Source organism: Eumetopias jubatus, unplaced genomic scaffold (assembly GCF_037043125.1).
Source record: "Eumetopias jubatus isolate StellerSeaLion01/CBP00866 unplaced genomic scaffold, mEumJub1_p1.0 scaffold_3, whole genome shotgun sequence".
Classification (NCBI taxonomy): domain Eukaryota; kingdom Metazoa; phylum Chordata; class Mammalia; order Carnivora; family Otariidae; genus Eumetopias; species Eumetopias jubatus.
Window position 1 is genome coordinate 158508901 of NW_028274809.1, and position 24807 is coordinate 158533707.

Consider the following 24807-nt stretch of genomic DNA (forward strand, 5'->3'; position numbering starts at 1 on the left):
GGACCATGACCTGAGCCGAAGGCAGACGCTCAACCATCTGAGCCACCAAAACTTCTAGATATGAAGAGGCAGTTTACTGCAGAGGATAACCAGATGGCAAATAAGCCTGTGAAAAGTTATTGACTATCACCCACCAAAAGGGAAATGTAAAAACCACAATGAGATATCACTAAATGCTATCACAGTGGCAGAAAAAGAAAAAGAAAGAAAAAAAGAAAAAAAGAAAAGAAAACCTGAAAACATCAAATGCTGACAAGGATGCAGGGAAACAGGAAAATTAACTCCTGTTTTGCTGGTGGGTATATAAAATGGTACAAACATTTTGAAACAGTTTGGCAGTTTCTTAAGCAAAACATGCAAGTACCATAGAATGAACAATTGTAATCCTGCATGCTTATCCCAGAGAAATGAAGACACATTTCACATAGAAACCTGTGTCTACATGTTTACAGCAGCTTTATGCATAATAGCCAAAACGTGGAAACAATCAGGATGGACGGTTACACAAACTGTGGGACAACCATACCATAGATTATTACTCAACAATAAAATGGAACAAAGTATGGATACAAGTGTAACCTGAATAAATCTCCAGAGAATCCTGCTGAGGGAGAAATACAAACCCACAAGTATGAATCTATTTATATAACACCCTCTAATGACAAAATTAGAGAAATAGAGAAGAGACCAGTTACAACACTAGAAAGAAGGTAGAGGGTGGAACAGAGAGTTGGAATCGAGGATGGAATAGAGAGTTTCCTGTAAGTGATTGGAAAAGGACAACACAAAGGATCCTTGCAGACGTGGGACTGTTGTGTGTCTTCCCTGTGAGGTGGAAACACAAATCCACACACAGGACAAACTTGCATAGAATTAATTACACACATACACACGAACAAGCACAAGTAAAACTGGGGAACTGTGGACAATACCGATGAGGAGAGAGAGACTAACAGCACGGGAGAGACTGAAGTACATTCTGCTGAAATAAAAGGCAGAGGAGTGTTTACGCACTGGGGCAAGTTAGCAGAATGGGGCTGTGGGAAGTTAATGGGGAGGTTGGTCAATGTGGTTTGGACATCCCTGTTTGTAACTGGCCCTTCTTCAAGGTAGGCTCCTATCCTCCTGCAGATATTCGGATGCAGGAGTGCAACCTGAGAGATTGTGTCTCAAAGGAACGGCTCCCAAGTCCTTGAGAAAGACATTCTTGGGTTATAGAAGATTTACATCACAAAGAGACAGAGAAGGAAGTTCTGATACCACATTTTCTAAAGTAAGTAAGAAAAGGCAGGGAAGGGGTCTGTTGTCAGAAAGAAACACATCTAAAGCTCAGTCAAGACAAGAAGAATGCTCAGGCTGTCTTGGTCAGCCCATTTCTCATGCTGCAGCGAGTCTGCCTTTCCCACAACTACTTCAATTCATAGGTGAAATACCTGTTAGAAGCTCTCCTGAATTCATTATACTTTCTTCCTGGGCTACTTTGAGAGCATCCTCCAAAATTGTTTACTGTCCAGTTTTGACTTATCTATCTGTATTTCTACCTCCCCCACTGGACTGCAAGCTCTTTGAAAGCAAGGACAGTGTGTTCTTAGCAGGCAGACCAGTACTTGGCACAGAATTTGCTTATTCATTCAACAAATATCTATTAGGCACCTAAAATGTGTTAGAAAGTATATTAAGTCCTCTATTCATGTCACTTATTTTTAGCCCTCAGATTTCTCTTTCCTAAAATTTACACATTTTACATCTCAACACAAAAATTGTGCACATACATATTTTTTTCTGGTGATGATGTGTTCCTGCTTCATTCAGGATATTCAACATACTTAAAATTGAACTATCATTGTTTCCTCCAAACCTGCTCCTTTTTCCTTAGTATTTGCTGTAGTTATGGGTACCATCATTCATCTAATTGCTCAAGCCAGAAAATATGAAGTCATGCTAAACCCTTCTTTCTCAGCTCCCACATTTATTTGGTGAGCAGACCCTGATGACTGTGCCTCTCAGATGTTCCACATTTCCATTTCCTCTTTTTTAAACCTAAAGCCACTATCTTCAGTAACCTGGACTACTTCCTGACTGCCCAATCCATTGACCCCATTCCAAACAGGTAATTTATTTTTAAGAGAAGCATCTAATCAGGTTATAATTTCTCTGTTTAAAATATTTCAAAGCATTTCCTTCTTGTTCTTCCGACCACCCATTACAAAACGATAAATTCTGAAGTCCTTAGTATGGTACATGATGGTCTTTATGATTCTGATCACAGCTCACTCTCAACAGCCTGCTTTTTCTTTCATGCACCTTATGTTCCAGAGAAAATAAATGATGCATCCGTGAGACTTCAAGCTTGCATATGTCTTGGTATTTCTAATATTTCTTAGAATGCTCTCCCTCTCCATGCCTTCCCCCCACATCCTTTTCCTGAATAGATTATACAAAATAACATTCGCAGCAGAAATACATCTCCCGTGAGAAAACTTTCTCCGACTACACCCTAGTGTAAAGTTGATTTAAGTGATCTCTCTACCTCTCCAAAAACTACAACCAAACAAGTGTTACAGGAAATATCCAGAAAGCCAAGAGAATTAGAAATCTACATATATTGGAAATCACAAGTCCAAAGTTAGCATGGAGGAACAAATGTAGAGCATCTCCTGGTATTTGCACCAAAAATTAGAAACAGAACTAAAGAAGGTGTTATCCATGCTTCACTGCATGCCCAGGATTATTTACTCTAACACTTAAATGATAAAGATCAGATACAGTATATTATAGTCTTTTTCTTAACAGTGTCAATCATTTTAAGTTAGTGATGGTGTAAGAAGTTTCAAGAGCAGGGCAAAACATATCGAAAGGACTTGAATCAAGTGTTCATTATAGTGTGTGCTGTAAAATGCATAGTTCAGATTTCATTTCATGTAATTTGTGAGGAAAATAAAATATAGCTTGTATAATGCATTTCATAGTAATAACATGATTCATGATAGATGAATAAAACTAGAAAATTTGGTTTATTACTATGTGTCTTGTCTGAATAACAGCTAAAATGTACTTGTGCTTTCAATTAGTATCATCACCTTTATATAGAGTCAAGTGCAGCCAAATTGCATAGAGAGGTGAACTGACAATTCGTCAATTCATTGGCTCAATTTCATCCCCAAAGAACCACTTTGGATTTTAGATTCAGGATGGGTTGTTTACACTGATCGAATTAACCAGTTCAGAGATAAATCTGTACTCTGTGGATATAACTTGGAAATAAATATATACCTACAAATCATTTAAAAAATTGTTGCTGTTTCAAACTTCTATGTTTCTACTTTCACAACTAACATAACATAACTAAAGTTTCCATATATTTTCACTTACAGGTGCTTAATCTGAGATACTGAAATTTAGATGCTGTATTCTTTGATACTCTTTAGAACAGGAATGAGGAGCCCTTAGTGAGAAGGAATGGGAATTTTATCTTTTATTTGCAAAAAAATATCAGATTGCTCATACTACTTTACTGCTTCCTAGAACACAGAGCACCTTGCATATTTTTTCTAAGTGATCAGTTATTCTCATTAGAATTTAAGTTCAACTCATTGATTAAAAAAAGACTATTTTATGATATATCATGGCAAGTTAGATTCAACTAGATTTTTTTTTTTTTTTTAATTTGAGAGAGAGCACACAAGCACGTGGGAGCAGGGGAGGGGAGAAGGAGAGGGGCGGGGCAGGGGGGAAGAGGGAGAGAGAGAGACTGTTAAGCAGGCTCTATGCCCAGAGAAGCCCAATGCCAATGCGGGGCTGGATCTCATAACCTAGAGATCATGACTTGATCCGAAATGAAGAGTCGGACAGTTAACTGACTGAGCCATCTAGGCACCCCTCAACTAGAATAATTTCTGAGAATGAAAATATTTCAATAAGAAATTTCCACTTCATACAGAAAATGACACTTACCAACAATCATTGCTATATGTTTCTAAGTTCTCTTGCTATTTATTTGCTAAGTTTTTCAATAAATTATTTCTTAAATATTTCAGAATGTAAATTGGAATAAATGCTTAAGAATAATGAAGATCATGGTGATATTTTTTTTCAAAGAAACCTTTCATGATAAAAAAAAAAGGAAAAGAAAAAAGATTATTTTAGGAATGTGATTCTGTACACAGAGGCAAGCTCTAAACCAGCAAGGGTTTGGAAATTCAATATCTAACAAAGCCTGAGGTGGCGCTCAATGCCTGTGTGGAAAAAATTATGCTTTCCTTGTACTTCAGTTCTCCAAAGTCCATCCCTTCATTCTCCCCCAAATGTCGGCCATTGCAAAAATTTTCCCTTTGCCTCAGTATTATCTCTATAACAATCAAATGCTATTCTCAGATATTGCAGAGACCTCTATGTTTTGTGAGGCTATCCTTGATCATTCTGGACAGTACTGAAGTTTACTAATTCTTCACACTGGGAGTCTAGGAAGTAGTATGTGGGCCACAAACATAAAGAAGCAAAATTTGAGTTTATTTTTATTACTGTTGTGTGACACATAATTACATACAGCATCATTTCTTCTATTCTAATTAGGCTATATTTTCTTGCAAACATTGATTGTACTTTTTGCTTCTTTTATATTTCCATAAGGATTAGCAGCGCCCTGATCCTCACTACCCTATCATGTACTTCTATATTTTTCAGTGGTCTTACCACCCTCTCAGCAGATCTTGCCATCCAGCTATGTACACATTTTTGTTGCCTCTCTCCACACTAGAATGTGAGCTCAAACAGTGCAGGGATCTTTTCTTTCTTGATCCCAGCAATTTCTCAATTCCTAGAAGACTTCTTGGCCCAGAGTAGGCCCTCAAATATTCGTTGGAAGAATGAAGGGACAAAATTCTGATCAGGAAATAGCTGTTTATACATAATGGTTAATTTGAGCAAGGCTTAAGAAACAAGCATTCTGAAAGTCCAGACCCTGCAAATTATCAGAGATCCCAGACAGTGGACTCAACCAGGACATTTCTATTGAAGTGAACTCTCCTTTTGATAAGCAACGTGACTTGGGCAAATCGCAGATACTCTCTGAGCTTCAGTTTCCTCAGATGGGGCTGATAGTCTATTCTTCCTGCCCATAATCTTAAAAAATAAACATGTGAAAATATTTGTCAACTCTTAGAAGAGACTGTATACCATCTGTGGGTGCCGATTAAATCTGTGTCTCTCAGACTGACTCTTTTCAGAGTTTTAATATATATTAATAAATAGACTCTCTTTATATGTATAAATGAGTGTATGAGTGTATGATTATTCCCTAGAGTTTTCTACATGGTAATGTATACATGTGTGAAAATGTCAGTCCCACAGCTACTGTTAAAATCAGTATTCATTTTCTGTCCATAGATGGCAGCAATGTACCAAATCTTACTTAACTTTATAGGCGACCTGTGAAAAAGTTATCTGTATACTAAATACCATGTTCTCTTAATAGGACATGAAAATTATTTAAGAAGAACTATAGCATCAATAGAATATGAACAAAAATGTAAAAAAAAAAAAAATCCCCCACAGCCAGTCTCAGTCCTTTATTCAGTGAACTAAAGGGTTTCTTCAGTTTGCCCAGCATGGGAGTCTTTGTCATTTTAACTGAATGTCACAAAAGATATTGATAAAAATAAAACTCTTTTAAGATAATAGCAATTCAAAACAATACCAAGGAAATGCCCTGTCTTTCAGGAGTGGCTATTAAAAATGGAGTAATACATGCATGCGGCTCTCTTTTATTTGTTTAAAAAATTAAAATGACCAGAAACGCTTACATCCAGAAACCTTTTATAAAGAAATAATGGCAGAAAGTAAAGAAAGGAGATTTCCAGATTTAGACACTGAAGACAAAGCACACCAAGAGAAATGGGCCCATGGGAGACAAGAAAAGCTACAAGATGAGGTTGAACCGGAGAGAAATATAATAAATCTAAACAATGCCTCAGACTGCCTATCAGAGCACAAAACATTTTGGTCAGCCATTGAATTTTCTGTCTATAAAATTCCCTATCACATGTTGAATCACATTGGTTCATTTTTTCCCTTTCTAAATTAAGAGCTCATTATGAGTGCTTTGGAAAATTATGCCTACGTTAAGAGTGCAATTGTGTGGAAGAAATATATTTCCATTTTAAATCACGAGAAGTAAAAGAGCAGTTCAAAATTCCCCTACCATGCAACATGTAAAACCAGAAGATAATCTTTTGGTATTGGAAATATTTTAACACGTAATTTAAATGATTTGGAGAGAAGCATGTACCTAAAGAAAAAAGAAAAAAAATGAGAGAAAGAACTATCAAGAAAGAAATAGAAAAAGACACCACAGGACTGCCCAGTTTAAGGCTAAAAAGGGATAAAGCCCATGGACAAGAAAGAGCTGTTAAGTTACAGCACCTCACAAGGTTCAAAGCAAAATTACAAAACAACTTACAGATGTGGGATTTATTCATATCAGGGGTAGGTCTTTTAATACTGGCTTACTTAGCTCTTTGACTCTAAAAAATCCCAAGTCCTGTAAATCCTCCAGGGTCTACTATCTAATTATATTGGATATCCAGCATGTCTCCTCAATAAAAACTACCTTATTGTTTAATGGTTGGACTTGAGAGTCTTTGAAGACTGGGTTCTGCTCTGTTGGAAATGAATTTAAAATGTTGCTTTCCTTTTGCATCGTTCCTAATTTGGACCTTTATTTTCCATCTCATCATTCCACAGCCTACTGTATCATGTATTTTCCTAAATAAATGTGTTTTCACCAATCCATCAGTATAGACTAAAGAACTACCCCCTCGTTTTTTCCTTGTTTTTCTTCCCCCTATGGTGGAAATCTTCTCTGGTATAACAAAACATGGATTTCATGCTATCAGCCCCACATGTTTATAATTATATTAACTCACAGAAAATTCAATCAATAATACACATCAGGTTTTTGCATTATTGCTCAAGAAGAAATAAAACAAACAGGTTCAGGGAAATATACAGAATATATGAAAATTGCTATGGTTTGGCACAAATTTCAAATTATCTATTAGTCATATATGTGGATTTTTAAATTCATATTTTCTTGACATTAATCTGCAGGATAAAATGTACCCCAAAGATCTTCATTACTACTGCAAGAAGAGGTGATGATAGCAAGTGAATGATTTTGGAAACTACCTCGTGTTTTTGGTAAATAATGTTCTGAAAAGTACAACCTTCAAAAATGTTGTCTTTTCTTTCTCATTAATTACAACAGTTCCTCAATTGAATAAAAAGATGTAAATTGAATATCATGTACCATGTGCATTTTTAAGCCCTGCTTCCTCAAGCTACTTAAGGGGGAAAATAATGGATAAATCTTTTATCTATATTGAGATATCTCTTGGGGTGTGTGGGGGGTTACGCTGGAAATTGTTTTTAGAAAAAGATGTATTGGGTCACTCATTGCTATTTTGAGTCCTGTTGTTACTTTGAGTTAGGAAAAAAATGATCAAAATTCTTACCAAAATAACCGATATAAAAGTAGTGGAATTTCTTGGTTACGGTTTGTCACTTTAAAAATAATTAAAAAAAATAAAAATAATTAGGTGAGAACCTACTGCTATCAGGAAAATATAAAATTCTTTCAAGACAATTCTCACATCTGGTTCCATAATCCTCTAGTGTTGATTTCTGGTAAAAAATAAAATCACCAATTCAAATGATAAAATGTACTTTCTGAGTGCACTGTTAATCACTAGACACTCAATAGCACAGTTATCTAATGGAAATTATTTCTGAGATGACTGTGTCCAGGTAATTCAACCCCCAAATATAAGTGTTTTATTTTATCACCCTATTAGATGAAAAAAAAAAAATCTCTTGTTTAATGAATAGGAAAAGGTACTACAAAGAAGATGTCAGAGTATATACGATCAAATGTCCTTGTACTAGGGGTAGCGTATAGCTCAGACTGTAAACACCATGATTGCACAAATGTTTAAATGTCTTCTTTCCATTAACAGGAATGATGAAGCTCCCAGGAAGCTGAATGATTAAAAGTGTGTGTGCGGGAGGGGTAGGGACAGCAGATTCTTATCTAAAATGCATAGTGTTTACTGCTGCACGTCTCAAAAAGCTGTTACAGTGAGAGAAAAACAGAAACCGTGAAGTGTATAGGGTGCTTTTCATAAGCCAGCGTGGTTGAAATTACAGTGCCAAGAATAAGCCATATGATATGTAGTCTACTTTCTCAGGAGAGAAAAACGGAGGAGGTATTCTAGCATAAAAAAGTCGTCGTGGCTGTATGAGGTATTAAAAATTGCTAATTAAAAACATATAAAATTATACTTCATACAGTTCTGTCTTTGAGAATTTAGATTGTAATTTTGAAAATATTTAAGAGTTACCAATAGAAGCTGGGAATAATTCTGACCCCAAAATTGAGATCATTTTTGCATTCTCATTCGTTACTATATGCATAAGTGTTACAATTCCATTACGAAAAATATGCTTACATAAAACGCCTGTATAATAAAGTTATAATATTGCATCTGTTTTTATAACATATATATTTTAACATTGTCTACAAGGAATAATCCTGTATTACAGATACTTTCATTGTCCCTTGCCCATGTCATAGCTATGTATTTTATTAAATTTAATGGGAAACTAATAAATGTTTATTGATAAGTGAATTGCATATTTTTTCTGAAAAATGACAGCCTTCCTAATTCTAATATTCATACCTCCTTCTGCAATAACAAGCAAATCAATATGTTACTGGACTCACAACCAAGATACATCAACACATTAGTTCTATTTTATTCTCGTAAGGTCTTAAGAAATAGGTTGGGCTTACTCATCTTGCCAATGACAAATAACTTCTGGACCTACCAGATGTCTCAAGGCTTTTTTCTACAAATAGTTTGAATTTAGGGTCTCAGTCTTTGATTTTTTTTCTCACCATTGTTCTTATTCCTTTATTCCATAGTAAAACATCCACATAACATGTTTAGTTAGTGGTTTTTCAGTGAGAAGACATTTACTACAATGGATTTCTCACCAATTGGAGGTTTTTCATGGTAATTGCTGGAGATTCCTTGTTATTACAACTATGCATTCTAATTTTGCCTAATGAGCCAATTCTAGTGATAAAGAAAACCCCAGGGCAGAGTGAAGCCTGTTACTTTTGGAATAACAAGTGCCATAAATGATACCTCACAGCCCAAGAGTTGGAATAGAGAGCATGAGATGGAAGGATGCTTTACCTGAGCTCACAATAGAGACTTACATAAGCTAAATGGTAAATTCCTTGAGAGACTACACTTGCAGTATTACTCCCAGGATGGGGTGTGATATGAGGAACTCTAGTTAGTCTGCAATGATGGAAATGCAAAAGCAGTTTGTGTGTTAGAAGATACACAAATACCATATGATTTCACTCAGATGTGGAATTTAAGAAACAAAACAAATGAGCAAAGGGGAAAAAAAAAAGAGAGAGAGGCAAACCAAGAAACCATAGAGTACAAACTGATGGCTACCAGGGGAGAGGTAGGTGGGGTGATGGAGTGAAACAGGTGATGGGGATTAAGGAGGGCGCTTGTGATGAGCACAGGGTGATGTATGGAAGTGTTGAATCACTATATTGTACACCTGAAACTAATATTACATTGTACGCTAACTAACTGGAAATAAAAACTTAAAGAGAGAGAGTTTTGTTTACTTAAGTCATGTGTCATGAATTAAACATTTTTTTTTCCTTCCACTGACAGACATTTTGAATATGATAATATGAGGGATGAGAAGGACTCCAACATCTACCAAGATTTTACTGGGTGTTAGAACCATGACCTACACTGTCATTGAATAGTCCCAACAATCTAAAGCAGGAATTTACATCCCCTTGTAAGTTTAAAAAAAAAATAAGATTTTGAGAGATTAAATAAACTGACCTCCTAGGTATAACTCAAAGGGACAATGTTGATAATTAGGAACTGGGTTTCTCTGACTGGGATGTATAGGTCTTTTCATGATGTCACACACTCACCTTGTTTTACAAGGCAAAAAAAGATGCTCAGAGAATTCCATCATAGAAAATAGGAAAGGCCCTGGCAATGTGAAACACTCATGAAAAATTTGGCATGAATGGGTCTTAGGGAATAGGAGAAGGCTGTTGATAGAGATGAACATAGAGATAGGTTGGAACTACAGTTTAAAGAGCCAATTGGCGGAGGGTGAGATGAACCATGAGAGACTATGGACTCTGAGAAACTGAGGGTTTTAGAGGGGAGGGGGTTGGGGGGATGGATTAGCCTGGTGGTGGGTATTAAGGAGGGCACGTATTGCATGGAGCACTGGGTGTTATACGCAATGAATCATGGAACACTACATCAAAAAATAATGATGTAATGTATGCTGACTAACATAACATAATAAAATAAAATTAACAAAAAATAAAGAGTGAATTGCCTGAAGATGAGAGGGTCAAATAATTAATATTAAAGAAAATCACTGGGGCGCCTGGGTGGCTCAGTCGGTTAAGCATCTGCTTCAGCTCAGGTCATGATCCAAGGGTCCTGGGATCGAGTCCCACATTGGGCTCCCCACTCAAGTGAGGGAGTCTGCTTCCCCCTCTCCCTCTGCCCCTTCCCCTCCCCTGCTTGTGCACTCTCCCTGTCAAATAAAATCTTTTAAAAAAAGAAAATCACTAAAATATAAAAAAACATAGCCACAGATATATATATATAAATATTTCCCATTTTTTTTTCCATTTGGAATAGCACATAGCAAAATATTTTTAAATATACCTATTTTGTATTTAGCTAGTTCGACATTTAATTTATAACTGAGAATATCAAGAGATTCATGGAGGTAATGGATTTTCCCAGTCTTAAAGTTACTTTGGAAAGAACATTGCCTAGAACCAAGATCTTATAACTATAAAACTTCTCCATCATGCTATGAATTCTTGCAGCTTTTCTGACACATGCAGACATATAAGTGTTAGAATATAAATATAAACATGGTCATTGACATATCATACTCACAGATATAGACTACAATAACTAAAGTCTACTTTCCCCACTGTTTCATAATTATAAAAATTTGACTTACTCCAAAGGTTGAGTTGTACTAAGTCCAGAGACACCTCCTTGTCCATCATTCACCACCATATCCTCCTTTCAGAAAAACATGAAAGGTCATATTTCAGATGCTAGCTGCCCTTTTCCTAACCAGGCTACAGACAGACACAGAATGACAAATGTGTAATTCCCCTAAATGGGCTTCCAGGTCTCCAGCTGCAGCTTCCGCATATTTTTCTATTTCTCCTATGGACTCCAGTGGATCAATTTCATACACACGCACACACACACACACCTTAATCAATGTATAGTTTCATTCACATAAAAACGTCATTCTACGCTCAGCCCTGTATTATAATCTTTGGTTCATAGGCCCGCATCTTCTAGTATGTACTGAGATTCTTGAGAGACAAGATGGAACTGCATCTTATTTGTCATTGCCATTTCCAGCATGGTACATAATAAGTACTCAGTAAGAGTCTGCTAAATAATGGGTTCACAGTCATGAACAAGGCAATACTGTCAAAGAAAAATTGCACCAGAATGTATTATACAGACAAGCTAGAGACTTTATGTAACACTACTGCAATGGAGAATTGCACTGAACTCCAATGACACAAAAGGTGGGGGTTGTAAGCTGGGCTGAGCTCATGGAAGAGTAGTGGAGGGTGCGTTGGAGGAGAGGTCAGGCAGTGAGATTAGGCCATCTGTGTTGGTTAAATGACACTTCCCAAAGTTAGGCTCCTACCCTCCTATAGGGATTGGGAGATAGGGGTTCTAAGCTTCTTGATTTTTCCATTTTAAAGAGATGGCTCCTTTAACATTCCTGAGACAATTCTGCATTGTAAAACTGGCAAGACACTGAGAGAAGATTTACATCTTTAAGAATAGAGGGATACTTTATAAATGAAAGTTGTCTAAAGTTTATGCTCTAAGAAGAGCAAACCAGGGACTTATATCTGGAAGAAGCCTATATGAAGTTGAGTTGAGCTGAGGGAAATTTTAAGGAAGTCATTGTAAATATGGTTTTATGGTCCCTTTTACACTGAGCTTAAAGTATTATAGAAAAAGTGATTGAATATTAAAATATTTTTTACTCTAGTGAATGCTAAATACAAGCAAACAAAATACAAATAGTAAATGTGAAAGGATCGCAAATATTACTGATTCATCTTATTTACTCTACAACCATGTATTCATTACCTTTTTCCAAAACAAGGCTCTTGGAATCATATTTACAAAACAGCTGAAACCCTCCATGGAAATATAGGATAATTTTGTTTTTATCTGTGTAAGTGAAAATAGATTTTAAATGGATATTTGCATTTATTACAGAGTCTAAGTAAGCTAATAATAGGAAGTTAGCACTTGTTTCTGTTTCTCATATTTATGATCAATAACATGTCATTGAAAATCATAAAATTACTGGGTACTCCTATTTGGAAAAACAAAGTTTTAAAAGAAAATTTCTGAGATTATGTTTTATCTCACAGTGGACCAAGATGGAAAGAAGTTTAGATGAAAATCATAATATTGTCAATGAAAAGACAAGTAACAGGTAGACCATTCTCTCAGACATCTGATTATAATGAAAGCAATTCATGGCTTGTTGACTTTGGCCAAAAGTATCCCCCTATCTGTTGGATTATTTGTTAGGAGGGACCCAACCTTTATAAGCCAATTCAACCCTTCTTCCCCTTACCAATTCAAAATAAAATGTAATTCTCTGGCTAATGTTAAACTCCTTTTTTTGGTATATTGATGGTAAAAATAAATATGGTGTATGTGTATGTAAATAAAATGGGGGGGCAAGGGTGATGAGTGATGACTGTCATTTCAAAATTGCAATTTTTTTCTGTTTTTCTTCTTCTAATAATAGCTGTGAATTTCCTGTTGGAAACTATCTGTCCTAGGTTTTGGGAAAATCATTTTCATGGTTTTTTTTAATGATGAGAATGTAAAGCAAAAATCCTAGTCTGGGAATACTGATGTTTGAAACAACTGTTGAACAAACATATTGAAATTAAGAAAGTTGAGGTATTTCCTTTCATGGCAGAACACTATAGACTTGAATTGCCAGTCCAACCTTGACTGTTTATAGACAGTGAACTATACTCACTGTCATTTAATGATTTAAAAAAAAATCTAGATTTTGGTACAGGATGTGATGCTTAATTATTGTAGAGGCTGGTCTGACAAGTGGCCCATACTACGGTAGAAAATGAGGACTTTGGAGGTCCATTGCCTGAGGTAGGAAGGTAGGAGGGAAATTGTTTTTAATTGGGGTCTTAAAAGCTGAAATCTAGACCAGGTAAGAAACGCCCAAGCATCCTACTAAGGCAGAAAGAAAGCTGTCTACCACTATCTGAAGGAAAGTAGAAAGTTTAGAATACTATTTAGTAGGAGATACTTAGAGAAAGGCTTAGTTTTGTGAATACAGAGAAAAGCTGTCTATAATTTTGTTTCCCCCATTTTTAATTCCTGTCTGTTATCCTAAAGTATTTAGTAAGATCTTGTTAAAGATTATAACTTGGTTGTAGTTGTCATCTGGGTAAATGACAGAAGAGTCTAATATCAATATTTGGGGAAAGCACTATGGAAGAGACAAAAAGTCTGAGGGAGGTGACTACAATATGAAAACAGATGACTTTCTAAAAGAAGAGTTAGTGAGGAGATAAGCTACTTGGAGGTGAATCTCTGGATTCCCAAGTCTCCAAATGGAGGATTTCCAGAAACATCTAGGGAAAGAAATCTAATAAAATATTCAACTCCCACCACTTAAGCGGGGTGTGCATTTAAAGGGTACATGACATGAAAAGTTGGTGAATTCTGGGATGCACATTTACCAAAATAATGTATAGAAAACATAATGAGTTAAATGAGTATGACGGAATTATAGGATTAATCATATAACCCTAAGAAATGCAAAGAAAATAAAGCTTCTGTATTTTTCTGTAATTGATCTTATCTAACACTTCATTAGTCTAGAAGGCAAGGGAGATCAGATTAGTTGAAGCTGATAATCTCCATTGGATCCAATAATTTAAACATCTCCTTGGATATTCAATTGCTTGGAAGACTTGATCTTTTGGAATCCCATTTCTTCTCTTTGTTTCTATCTGACCTGTTGTCTCGGTATGAATTAGATAGATGGGTGGTAACAATAAGTATGGCTTATGAGACTTAGCATGGGTTGCTCCTTAATACCACCAGTTAACCATGGATGTGAGAATAGTCATCAGGAAACATGCTTATACCCACTACTTTAGATCAAGGCACCAGTCATTTCTCTCTGATGTTGAAATTCCTGAGTGAGGGTCATTTCATTTCAACTCCAGACTTTTGTTAGTGTATTAACTCTCCTGGCACTTCCATGTTTCCTTTCAAGGCAGGAGAGAATCTGCCAGGTGATCTGTCAGATTGATCTGTCCAGGTGATCCCTTGGACACCATTCAGAGTTCGGTATCTACCTACTTTTCACAGCCACTCAGCCATGCTTGACTGAACTGAAGGCTACAGATACCAAGTTGAATTTTATAAAAAAAATAATTCTAAGTTTCACAATAATTATAGAATACAATTTACCAATAAGTCTAAGACTATCTTTAATTGCCTTGAGTTATAAATAGGAATTTTACATAACTAATTATACATAAAATATTGCTAGTATAGATAAAATGAATGCTTTTTCTAAGTTATAGTGGCATTAAATTTTGAAACATGTTGATCTTAGTTGTTTTCCTAAGAAAAAAAATGAAGGAAAAATTTCCTGGGATGACAGTTCATTACCAATTGCTTTTCTTGTCTTTTTTTTTTTTTTACAAAGTTAGTAATAATAAAATTGCTAATCTATATTGAGCACATAGTATATTCATTGAGTTCTTATGGATTTATACAGGTATTACAGTGAGCATGCACACAGGTAAGCAGTTCACAAGGACTATATTACTTAGTTCTACAGATCAATTTGGTGGCTTTGATTTTATTCTTCGTATTATAGATAAATAGAGGCACCAGCAATTTAAATAAGGTCTCAGTGGTAACAGATGACATTAGTTGAATCCAATCTTAGGCATTTTGACTTTTTAGTATATCATTATAAATTTATATTTTGGGGGCTTTTTAAATATAACGATTGACGCAATATTCAAATATTCCAGAAATGCTAATAGGATTTTGTTGTTCTTAACTCTTTAAAGACGGAATTCAAAAAGCAATCAAATTTTTAGAAGCCAGCACACAGAGCTTTATTGGCTTATGCCATTGTATAGAAGTACTTATACACAATTTCTACATTTCCTTTCTGTATTTTGCTCAATAAAAACTTATTTAGGCAAAAAAAAATGGCACTGCTAAATCTAAATCAAGTAATATGTTTATGGCTATCCAACTTGTGAAATATGGAAATAAGTTTGAAAAGAGCTAAATAACTCAATAACCACCTTTAAGTATTAAACTCACAGTGATCCAAAGGGCCCCTGGGTTGACACAGCCTTAAGATATTACTGATATAATATGTTCACATTATTCTATGTCCTTGAACTTCTCAAAAACTTAATCACTTTATTAATGTGAACATCTCAAAACTTAATCACTTTATTACTCAAAAGATAATTTATTTTAAGTCTAGGAAAAGCTACAGTTATCTGAATAAATCAGAGATGTATCAAGATAATTTAAGAAAGGTGTGTGTTTTTCTAAAGTAACTACTATTGTTGCTTACGCCACCTAGGCAAGGGATAATTTCTAGCTATCCCTTTAACTTTGTGTTATATAAAACCTGGCATAAAAAAACTCTGGTTTCTCCAAAACATAGATTTGTTTTGAATAATTGAAGAGTTGGAATTGTGTCCAAGAAGTGACAATGAAATCCATCCAATTTTTATTCTAATGACACACATACTATTGCTTTAGCTTAGTGTACATAACTCATAAATCTGAACACCTAATCATATGGCCTTTTAGCAGGTTGGCATTTTTCCCCTCATTTCCAAAATCTCTCTGAACATGAAAACTTCACCAAATAGCTAGGCTTCAGGGGGAAAAAAAAATGAAAGTCTGACCTAGAAAGATAATACCATCTTCATATTTTAAAAATCATGTTGGACCTTTGGACATTTGCTAAATTAAATGTTTTATTGTTTGAGAGATCATTTCATTTAGCTATTGAAAACTGGGGTGACTAAGTCTTCGGATATTTAGAAAATACTCTTAAATATGCAACAGTATAATAATGATAACAGTTTATTGCAACCATTTAATTAAGAGTAACAGCTTTTTAAACTCTAGAATCCAATCCAAACATAAATGCATGGGATTTGATAACTAGAGAATTGTCTTTGAAAGGAAGGATGACATGATAGCTAATGCATGCACATGGAAACTAATTAGATTTTTTAGCTAATGAATCCCCATTTAAATAAATGTGATTCGATAAATAATGGATCCCCATGGAAATGAATAGAATTGGATGACTAACACATCCTACTGAAATGAATGTGATTCGATAGTTATCGCATCCTCATAAATGTGTTAGATTGAATCCCATTCATTTTAATTGCAATAAATTAAAATAGCTTTTGTTCATGGCCTTTTAGCTAAGATCAAATGTTCTGTACTCTATTTGGGGACTATATCCTAACCAAGCAGACAACCCAGACTTACTGATCTAATAGGTCCCTTCCTTCTTTAACTACATGATCTATAAGCTACCCATGCCATTCATTCCAGTAAGGATAACTCATTAATAAAACCTATTCGTTTCAATGGAGCATTTGTGGTCAATTAGACTCCATTAATTTCAATGGGAAATTTTTAGCTATTACAAATAGAACCATCCTAATAATGTATTTAAATACTTTTCAAAAAAGTCAAAAACAGGTTTTCATAGATAAAAATCAAATTTTTAATGCATGTTTTTGCTAGGTTACTTAAAATCAAAGAATTTTTTAAAGAAAATAAAATATCTGGGAATATACTTTGTTAATAAATGTGTAACTTACATATAAACTTCTGAAAATAAAATGTGAGAAGTAGAATTTTGAAAATGAAGCACATGATTATCAATAATAATAAAAATTCACTCTCTGAACAAACCTATTTTGGTACATTTATCACATTTATTCAACTATATTTATTTATCTTCATCTCTTTCCATTTGTGTATGTTTTGTGGGGCTAAGACTATCTTAAATATCTGTGTATAACAAAATCATACAGCATGAGGATATAGTGAAGTCCTGATGAGCTGAATAGGTAAATGCATATAGATAAGTAAATTAATAAATGAGTGATTATAAGATATCAGAGAAATAAAAATTTATTGAAAATTAGCAGTAATTTACCTACTGGGATAAATATGATACATATGTGCAAATCCATGCATGTGTATAACCCTTGTTTAAATATCATAACTCCTCCATGAAATAAATATTGAGACTTTTTAAAGTGAGGAAACTGAGTCCAAAAAGGAATGAATAAAAAATCCCATGGCTAACAAGGTATGTTCAAAGACCAGGTCTGCTAGATAAGACACTCACTGTTTTCCTTACACTATGCCTTCATTACCTTAACATGCAAAGGTCTCTTGCAAGAATGCCTTAAATAAATTTGAGTCTAGAAAAGGTTACAACTTGGGAAAAATATACAGTATTAAAAAAAAATGTCCAAAGAAAATGAGGGGAAAAAAACTTAAAATAATAAAACCTATCATAAGCCACTGCTTTGAAGTATTTCAATTTTATGAGAAGATAAAAAGGGAACCAGTGTGGCTAATGTAAAAGAACAAAATCTATTATTTAAATGATGGGGTTAAAAATACAGTAGTAATATTCAGTCAGCTGAAGACTGACTCATCCCCTACACTTGCCCATACACACACATAAATATATACATGGAAATTATCAAAAACATCAACAAAATTATCTTGTCAGAATCCTGAAGAGGCAGAATATGAAAAATTGATTCTATAGATAAAAAGTGTTCTTAAGCCCTAAGAAATCCAATCCCTTTTTACCTCCAATTTCTCACTCTTTCTCAATGATTTCCTGAGAGAATTTCAAATTATTTCAAATAAATGTGACTTCAATAATATTTCTGGTGTTATTAAAACACATAGAAACATTGACCAATAAAAAAGGATGTCATGTATAGGACCTATTTAATACAATGTGTATTTTATTATTATGAAATGCATATTTTACTGAAACTTAATCAGGAAATCAGATAGGAAAGCAATAGTTCTTGCCAGAAAAATCTTTCAAGTGTATCAAAATAAGTCAGAGATTACAGATATTTACAACTCATGGCTTTTCATTGATTTGAAAAACAAATTCCCAAAGAATGGTTTTACATTTTAGAGTATTTTGCTTTCCACTGAATACCATTAGTACCTCACAGATGACATTTGAGGACCTCCAATTTTTCATTAGCTGCAGGAAAAATACACCACAAATTTAGAGACAGGAAAGAGAAGAGAGATGGGAACTCCTTTACAGGTGAAGGAAGAAAATGTAATGGAGAATGTCCTTAAATGACACAGTTTTCTCCCTACAGTGGGAAAGGAAATTATCAGCCAAAAGAACAAAATCTTTCAAAAATAATACAGTTAGGGTTGTTATGATCCATATTACACTTAGATAATCCATGGCCATGCTTACCTGGAATCTCTTAGAAGGAAGACTACGGGGCTGATTTTGTACAGGATGGATTGTATAGCAGCCTCCAGTACTCTAATGTGTTGATGATAAAGATAATGAAACATGTTAAAAAAGAAATCATATGAAAAGTTTTAGAGATCTCTTTTCAAAAACAGGTAGTACAGCGTGGGAAACAGTACTCTCAGTTTAGGGTCCTAAGTTCAGCTTTGCTATTTTCCGTCACTGTGACTCTTGGTTATATGAGTTCCTCTATGAAAGAGGAATAATGACAATACCGACCCCACAGCGTTCTTAGATAGGTTCATCGTTAGAGAGCCACTGAGAACACTGACTGGCATGTAGTAAGCACTACACAAGTGACCTTCAAACATATGTTACAGAATGTTAGACCTAATTGAGGTACACATATCTTTAGCTAGAAATAAATTATATTTGAATAAAAGTTAAAAAAATACTGACTAAAACAATATTACAGTAAGATGCTGGGAAGTTTATTCTGTATTTAACTGCAGAGTGTTTTTGAACCCCAAATTATCCAGAGTTTATATCGATTAAAGTCACTGACTGATTAGTATCCTGGGTAGATAAAGATATAATAATCAGGCAAGTAATCATTTTTCAAGGAACCAGAAGGAGACACATTCTATTAGAAAGATTATTCCATATTAGAATAGAAACTTCTCTGTCATTTTACACTCTTTATGCCATCTTGATAATTTCTTACCTGTCAAAAATTTTAAGCAGTTAAACAGCTGTGAGTTGAAGTTTTTTTATATTGAGAGTTTTTTTAATTCTATTTCTATTCAACAATGGGAGACATAGAACCATACCCCTCTTCAGTTTGTGATTTAACTCTAGTGAGTTAAGTGGAGAGCATTTAGACCAATGGTAGACACAAGTGCTGTTATTTTCAGAAACAGTGGACACTAGAAAGAGTGGCCAGTACACAAAAATATACCGTTGATACTTTGGTTTTGATAACATCATTTAGCTTAAAGTGGAAAATTGTTATTTCACACTAGAGGGGATTTCTGATTTTAATTTGGCCTTCCCAAAAAGGTGAGAAGCTTCATTAAAGATATCCCTCTGTTCATTAATTAATTGATAAGCAGTTGTAATAAAGTGTTTAGAGGAGTGGTTGTCATTAGGAATTGCTCTAGAGGCAATATTTCAGGAAGAACAAACTATCAACTAAGGAATATTCTAAACCAGTGTTTAATATGCACAGAGAGTAAGGCCAGAGGAAGTTTATATTTCTCTGAAGCTACGAGAAATACACTTTAAAATCTCAAGATAATTTGATACTTAAAGCATGATTCCCCTGAATTTTATAAATGGCTTAATGGCACACAAGAGATTTAATGGGTAATTGTTTTAACAGGCATATTTATATAAATATTAATGTATAATTTTATTTATAATTTTTAATACTGTGCGTGAAGGTGATATTTTAAAAGAGTAATTAGAAATATTCTTACCTTCACTTTCTTTCTTTTTATTTTTGTCTCTTTCAGCAGCTTTTGTGATATCATTCTGCTTTGCCCAGGTATACCTCACTGACTTTTTCTCCATTTCTCTTCTAGCCCTTCCACAGACACAACTGTTCAGTTGTTATTCTAGTCATGATGTGGTTCCCCCCCGCCCCCCGCCACGGGACCTGTTCACACTCTCTAGCATCAGTTGTTTTTGTGAGCATAGAACCCTTTACTATTGCTAGGGTTTGAGATGCAGTCAGCAGTGACACACACACAAATATGTGATGGGACTGCCTTCTGGAAGAACAGAGTTGAAGCACAGCAGATTCTATTCCCAACATCTGGAGACAATTTTATCTGGAGACAATTAGACACACAAAGCCACACACACAGAGCATTTAAAGTCTCTAGAAATTTCCTAGGAGTACATGGCAAATAGGAAACATTCATTCCAGAGAATATACTAAATCTATGTAAGAAAAACAAGAATCTGTGGTACTGGAGCCATGACTAGCTCCCCCATATAAATTGCTTCATCTCATGGAAACTATCCCTGGCCCTCTATTCCAAGCAGGTGGAATCAAGAAGGTAGGGTTCCCTCTTCCATCAGTTCCCAGTCTGGGGCTACAATTTCACCTCAAGTGGGCAAGCGGCTGACGCTTTTCATCCCTCTCAACCCCTGGGGTGCAGAAGCTCTGTTTGGGGAAGACACAACTAAAATGACTAGAGCATCCTTCCTCCACATGGCCCTGATGTGTTGGGCATAAATTCTGCTTAAAATGTGGCAGACAACAAACCCTGGGCCCTGAACACTCACAACCCAGCTAGCACTTATGGAAGATTCTAAGCCAGGAAAGGCAAGCCAAGAAGATTAGGAGCTCCCCTGCCAGGCCTGGCTCACAGAGCAGGTATGTCACCCCAGGAGTGCTGCAGAGCTTACCCTTGACTCTTGTGAAGTAGTGCACTGATACAGTCAAAAAGACAGGCCATAGGACTGAGAGCCTCCTATCTCTGCTTGTGGGGACTGATTTAATTTAGAATAGAATGAGAAGAGTTCCATGCCTAATGACGCTGTTCAAAATAACAGAGACATAAAGAAGGAAGTGTAGCTCCTGCTCCTGTAGCTGCAAGTGAAAAGGCAGAGCAATAGGAAATTTAACAAAGAGAACCAGGAACAGAGACAGCTAAGAAGAACCGTCCTAAAATCACAGATACTCTCTGGGATTGGGAAGACTGGACATAAGTGCTACACAGCATGAACTCAGGAGCAGTCAGAGAAGGGCATGAGGATTACTTAAAAATATTCCACAAATTGAATACAGATAAATCAACAGACAGTGGAATCCTCACTGAAATGGAGGACTTAAGCACAACCTCTGACCAAACACTGACTGAAAATATGCGACACTGACCCAAAGGCAATTTCCTGGAAACCAGGCTTAAAAATAAAATCACATGAACCTTGGATGTTTCTGAGCTTATGTGCAGGCCTAAAGCCATACCTTTTGGCAGTGATGAAAGAGAAAATATCCAAGCTACCAGACCTTGGTTAAATAGGTGGCAAAAACATAAACTCCTTGAAATATAAACAGCAGCATCCAACCAGCCCCCACAAACTACCACACACACACACGCGCGCGCGCGCGCACACACACACACACACACACACACACACACACACACACCCCACACAGTCAAAGGTAAGGGCAACAAAAATCCAACTGGCTAATGCAGCTTAAACATATCTGTTGTCCAGTAAGTGGCTTATACTGACATGGAAGTGATGCCTAGGAAGCCAGCCTAAAAGATGAAAATAAGAAAAACTCTGAGGAGAAGCACCAAAAAACTACACACTACAGGGGAAATAGACTTCACAGAATTAGTTCAGCCAAGTCAATAAATAAATACCTCACTAAGTAAACAACATCGACTCCTTGGTGAGGGGATCATTATCCAGAGCTGCTACAATATATTACCTAAAATACAAAACTCATGAGACATAACCAAGAACCAAACAAATAAACAGGCAATAAAAATTTCTTTTGAAGGGATCCAGATATTGGATTTAGCAGCGAAGAAAGACAATTCAAAGCAAATGTTATATTATTGTATTTTTTATAAATATGTTCAAAAAATTAGAGTAGACCATGCCCAAATAATTAAGGAAGATAAAACACTGTCTCATGAAACAGAAACTATTATTAAAAATATGAAACTCTTATAAAAGGACAAAAAGAAAATTTTGAGTTGAAAAGTACAATAACTGAAATAAAAAATTCAATAGAAGGACTCAACAGAATTTTCAGCTTACAAAAGAAAGAAGCAAAGTAGACAGTAGATTGATAGATAATATACAGTCTGAAAAGCAAAGATAAAAAACAATGAAGAAAAAAATCAAAGAGCTTCAATGGAATAGGTGACACCATTAAGCACACCCACATATGTGTAATGTGAATAGCAGAAATAGAGGAGAGAAAAAAGGGCAGAAAAATAATTTACAGTTGCTGAAACTTGAAATTTAATGAAAAATATTTAGCTAGACAACCAAGGAACTCAACAAACTCCAAGTAGAATAAACAAAGAGATCCATACCCAAACAAATCAAACTAAAATTTAGAAAGACAAATTTTAAAAAATCTTGAAAGCAGTAAGAGAAAAAATACTCATTACCTATAAGTGAGCCCCAGTAAGATTAACAGCTGACTTACCATCAGAAACAATGGACTGAAAAATTAGGGTGACATATTCTAAGTGCCAAAAGTGGAAAAAAAAAATCAAGAATCCTATCTCCAGCAAACCAGTTTTCCAAAATAAAGGCAAAACAAGGGCATTTCAAAACAAACAATGATTATACAATGCAGACCTGTCCTGCAAAAAGTACTAATAGAGGTTCTTTAGGCTGAAAGTAAGTGACACCCAACAGTAATTTGAATACACACACAAACACAAAAAGTAAAGATAACTGTGCAGGTATGTGTGTGTCTGTGTGTGTGTGTGTAATTCTAAATAAGAGTATAATTACTAATGACTTACCTTTCTTCTATTATTTAAGAAGCAATTTCATTAAATTATGTATACATATAATTATGAGATAATAACACATATCTATGAAATATATTTAACAATAAGATGTTGTGGGTTTGAAAACAGCTATACCAAAAAGTTGCTGAAATCCATTGGAAAAGTTTAAGAAATAGTAATTAAGAAGGTTGATATAGCAAATTCTATAAGTACATACTTGTTTTCCTTTATTCTATCAGCTTCTTTAAAAAAAACATAAGATAATGTAAAGTCACAATTATACGTATGCATTCTTGGGTTTCTTACATAGACATAATATGTTTAATGACAGCTGTACAAGAAAGGAGATTGTAAAAAACTATATAGTAGTAAAGTTTCTATATTTTACTGGACTTTAGTATAAATCTAAAACCCAAAGTAATTTTTGATATGTTAATCGGTATACTGTAAGACCTAGAGAATAACTCAAATTATAAGGAAGTTATAAAGCACTGATGAAAGAAATTTTAAAAAACAATAGATATTCCATGTTCAATGTCTGGAAGAATTAATATTGTTAAAATGTCCATACCACTCAAAGCAATCTGCAGACTCAATAAAATTTATAACAAAACCCCAATGGCATTTTTTTACATAAATAACAAAAAATCTTTAGATCCATATGGAACCCAAAAAGATCCAGAATAGCTGAAAACAATTTTGAGCAAGAAGAACAAAGATGGAGGCATCACATTTCCTATTTCAAAATGTATTACAAATATACAGTAATCAAAACAGTATGATATTGGCAAAAAAACAGACACATAGACCAATGCAACTGAATAAAAAACAGAAATAAACCCTTGCAAATGTGGTCAATTGATCTTTGACAAGGGTACCAAGAAAATAAAAGGGGGAGAGAATGGTCTCTTTACTCTTTAATAAATGGTCTTAAAAATTGGATATATGAATGCAAAGCCTGTAATTGAACCCTCATTTCAAACTGTACATAAAAATCAACTCAAAATGAATTCAGCACTGAAATGTCAGATGTGAAACCATAGAACTCCTTGTGGAAAAAAGGCAAAAAATCTCTTCACATTGGGCTTAACAACTATTTCTTTCATATGATACTGATGATACTGCAAGCACAGACCTCAAAAGCAAAAATAGACAAATGAGATTTTACCAAAATAAAAGCTTCTGTCCAAAGAAAACAATCAACAAAGTGAAAAGGCAACCTAAGAAATAGGAGAAAATATTTAGAAACCGTATTTCTGATAAAGGGTTAATATCCAAAATATTTTTAAAATTCCTATAACATAATAACAAAACAAACTTATTAAAAAATGGAGAAAGAGAGTTCTCTCCAATGAGAACATATAAATTGCCAATAGCTATATGAAAAGGTGCTCAACATCACTAATTATCAAAGAAATGCAAATAAAAACCATGATGAGATATAACCTCACACCTCTTACAATAGCTCAGATCAAAAAAAAAAAAAAAAAAGTATTGAGGAGTTTGTAGAGAAAAGGGAACTCTTACACACTCTTGGTGGGAATGTGAATTGATGTAGCCAGTATAGAAAACACTACGAAGC